General features: G+C 47.5%; 1 protein-coding gene across 1 annotated transcript in view; it reads right to left on the bottom strand.

The window, feature by feature from the left end:
* Positions 1-4,319, bottom strand: part of Anxa6 (annexin A6) — a 203,183-nt gene that overhangs the window by 153,959 nt on the left and 44,905 nt on the right. The gene's annotated exons all lie outside the window — the stretch shown is intronic.

Raw genomic sequence — 4,319 nt, 5'->3', positions numbered from 1 at the left:
GGCTGGAATGAGCTCTCAACTGGCTCTCACCAGGAGAAGCCATACAGCAGGTCTTAGAGGCTGGCTTCTGACTCCTGGGGATGCCTGGTCCTTGGTGAAGCCCAGAGTGTGGGAGTCAGAGGACAGTGACTAGAGAAGCTGGACTTGAAGGTGCCCCTCCAGGCTCTTGAGGCACCTAGGACAGTGTCACAGATTCCCTCCGGGCTGCGTTGACATCTCTCAGGACTCACATAGACTTCCAGCCTGCCTCCCAGCTCAGCCCTTGATGTTGTGGTCCACAGAGAACACTGACTGGGAAGGGAAGAAATCATTAGACTGAAGTTCTGGCGCCTCACTGTGGGCTCAGGCTCCTGATTTGTTGCCTCTGGCAAGGGCTAAGCCACAGCTACCTCACAATGGAGGCTGCCCAGGCAATAAGCTGCTACCCAGGATGCAAAGTGCCACCTGTCCTAGCCTCTCCGGCTGGAGGTAAACATGGCTTATGCCAGCTCAAATGCCAACTGCTCAGATCCTCTGCACAGGAGGACAGTGTCCTAACCTAGTAAATGTATACTTTAAAAAAGCCAATTGTAGGCAGGAGGGATGGCTCAGTTGGTAAGGCACTTGTCATGCAAGCACGAGGACCTGAGTTCAAGCCCCAAAACCCAGGTTTTTTTTTTTTTTTTTTTTTAAAAAAAAAAAGCCAGGTGTGGTGGTGGATACTTGTGAACCCAATGCTAGAGAAATGGGGACCAGAGGACTCTTAGGGCTCACTAGTCAGCCTAGTCTACTTGTCGAGCTCCAGGCCAAAGACACACACACACACACACACACACACACACACACACACACACACACACACACGATTGGCTGGAGTATGGTAGCACATCTTTAATCCCAACCCTCATGAGGTAGAAACAACGAGTAGATCTATGTGAGTTTGAAACCAACCTATTCTACACAGGACCAGGCCAGCCAGAGCCACATAGTGAGACCCTGTCTCAACAAGCAAATAAACACCCACAATCCCCACCTTGATGAACTGAAAGCCCTCTGGAACCACAATAACCATTCTACAGTAGACTACTTTGGTCAGTTATTTGTGGTCTCAACAATGATAAGGTAACCAATGAAATCAGCCAAGGAGTTTCCTGCCCAGGGCACAGTGAGCAGTGATTTAAAGCAAGATGGTAAGGACAAAAAGTGAGTGGATTCTGAACAGTTATCTTTTTATTCACTTTTTTTCTTCTAGTAAAAAGATTCACTTGCTTATTCACAGTGTGTTTGCGGTCAGAGGACAACTTGTGGGGTCAGTTTTCTCCTTCCAGCATGAGGGTCCTGCAATTCAAACTCAAGTTGCAAGGCTTGGCAGCCATTTCCTTTATCCACTTACCCACTGTGCTACCTTCCATCCCCTCTGGCTACTATATTGTTGTTATGGCTACATTTTGAGATTTTGAGATAGGGTTTTTTAGTAGTTTTGCCTGGCCTGGATTTTTTTTTTTTTTTATGAGTCTGGTCTCAAACTCACAGAAATTCACCTGCATCTGCCTCCCTAGTGCTGAGATTAAAGGTGTGTACCACCATATCTGGCTGGTGAGTACTGTTTTAAACGTGAAATCCTGGAGGATGTGCTGATGGACTCTTTATGAGGCACAAAAGAAAGGGAGCAGCCAAGGATCACCCCGATATTTGGGGGTTAAGGAAGGGAAAGACTGGGCAGGGCATCAGCACAGTCTTGAAGCTGCCTTCCCGGAGCTGGTGCACTGTGGTTTGATTGTGTGTTTGTGGAGTGGTCTGGATGCTTTGCTTATGATGGCACCACTGTCTCATACTTCACCCTTGAGCTGTATCCTCCTCTCTATAACAACCTTGAGGAGCCACTTGTCCCCCTGCGACCTTTAATCCTGCCTCAAAAGCCATTGTGAGCCCCCTTTACTCCTCAATGGCAAGGGAGATCTCTCTCTCTCTCTTTCTCTCTCTCTCTCTCACACACACAAAAGCCCTCACCCCTAGCTGAGGAGCTACTGGCACTTGAAGGGTTCTAATGGAGGAAGAGCCAGTTTTAAGGCTATGGCCTTAATAGGATGAATCTGCTCCAGTGGATGGTCGGTCCCACACCCGTGAGTGCACGGATGTCACAATTGGACTCAGAGGGTAATTAAAAAGAAGAAGAAACAAAGTTAGGAGAAAATGGAGATCGAGGGTGAATCTGGAAAGATTGGGGGGAAGTGCTGGACAATTTTATGTCAACTTGACACAGGCTAAAGTCATCTGAGAAGTGGAAACCGAGAAGAGGAAACCTCAATTAAGGAAATGCTCCCATAAGATCGGGTTGTAGCAAGCCAGTGGGGCATTTACTTGATTAGCAACTGATGGGGTCATCCCTGGGCTAGTGGTCCTGGGTTCGATTAGAAAGCAGGTTAAACAAGCCTTGGAGAGCAAGCCAGTACACAGCACCCCTCCATGGCCTCTGCATCAGCTTCCGCCTCCAGGTTCCTGCCATGTTTGAATTCCTGTTCTGGCTTCCTTCAATGATTGACTATGATGTGGAAATGTAAGCCAAATAAACCATTTCCTCCCCAACTTGCTTTTTGGTCATGGTGTTTCTTTGCAGCAATAGAAACCCCAACTAAGTCATGGGGGAAGAGGAGAATATGAACAAACTACATTGTATGCATGTGTGAAATTACCAAAGAATTAATACAAATATACTGAAAAAAAGAATAGTCTGGCATGGTCACATGGTAGCTCCTCCGCTTCTGTTTTGAGGAACCAAAACACGCCCATCTTTACAGTGGCAGCACCAGTTGGCAGTCCTGCCAGTGGTGACTAAGGCTGCCTCTTTCCTGTGGTTCTGTTAAGGCATCTGCACTTGAGCAGGGTGTAGCAGGACACAATAAACACTCAGCTAAGAAGACAAAGGGGCAGGGTCACAGGTCCCAAATGCTGAGCTCAGGTCACAGGAAGGAAAACTCAGATGAGGAAGAAGGTGGTAGAAATCACACCCTAGAGTCAACAGTCTTCTCAGAGGGTTTGAATGCTGGCACTCTTCCCCACAGACAGCCACCAACACCATGTGGCAATTCTGCTTTTGGAAAGAGTATGGTTATAGTATATGTATGAGAAAACTTGCCATCGTCACCATGTGGGTCGTTGTCACTAAGCACACTGTTCATTGTGCATTCATAGGGCTGTGCAGCTTCCAGGACTCTTCATTTAGGATGAGTGGGCATGACAGGGCATGAGGTGGGGCGGAAGCAACCTGATCTCTGTGAGTTTGAGGCCAGCCTGGTCTACACAGGAAGATCCAGGCTGGTCAGCGCTGTAGCACAAGACCCTGTCTCCAATTTTTTTCAGGGGGGGGGCAGTGAGATGGATCAGTGGGTAAAAATACTGCCACCAAGCCTGGTGACCTGAGGACTCACATGGAGAGAGGAGAAAATAAATTCTCAATGTTTTTGTCCTCTGAGTTTTACACACACACACACACACACACACACACACACACACACACACACACACTAAAGAAATGCAAACAATATTCTAGAAATATTTTTCTACTTTCTGTTTGGCTTTCCACTTTCATTTTGTACAAAGACCTTTAGACCTGGCAGAGCAGCAGGGAACTGTGACACTAAATGCCTGGGTTACACACCCTCTTGTCACTATGTTGGTCTTCAGCAAACTAATATTTCTTAGTCTGGTTCCTCATCTGAAAAATGTGTGTGTGTGTGTGTGTGTGTGCGCGCGCACACGCGTGTGTGTGTGCATGTGTGTGTATCTATATATCCATATCTATATCAGGAACTGTCTCACTGCTGTTACTGCCTGACTGAAGCAACTCAGGGAAGGAAGGAATGGGTTATTTTGGCTCCCAGCTTGTGGGCCCCATCATGATGGGTACAGCATGGTGGCAGGGACGTGAGGCCCCTGCTCACATGGTATCTGTAGTCAGGAAGCAGAGAGAGGGGAATGCCCACACTTAGCTTCTTTCTTCCTTTTTATTCGGTTCACAACCCCGTCCATGGGATGATGCTGTTCATATCCAAGATGGGTCTGTGCTTCCCTGTTAACCCTTTCTGGAAACACACCTCACCTGTGAGTGTGTCTTTAGGGTGATTATACACTATACACAGTCGTCTCTACTCCCCGATTCAACAGTGAGCCCCAAAAGTTAAAGAAATGGGAGTTGAGTTGGGTGTAGTGGCAAGCATTTGTAATCCTAGGAGAGGGAAGCAGGAAGATCAGGCATTCAAGCATAGCCTTGGCTACATAGCAAGGAAACGCTGCCGCAAAGGAGGAAGAGGATGAGGAAAAGGAGGAGGAGGGATTCTTTA

The sequence above is a fragment of the Phodopus roborovskii genome, unplaced genomic scaffold (genome assembly GCF_943737965.1).
Source record: "Phodopus roborovskii unplaced genomic scaffold, PHOROB, whole genome shotgun sequence".
Taxonomy (NCBI): domain Eukaryota; kingdom Metazoa; phylum Chordata; class Mammalia; order Rodentia; family Cricetidae; genus Phodopus; species Phodopus roborovskii.
Note: the sequence above shows the minus strand (reverse complement) of the source record. Positions and strands in the feature narration are given on the sequence as shown.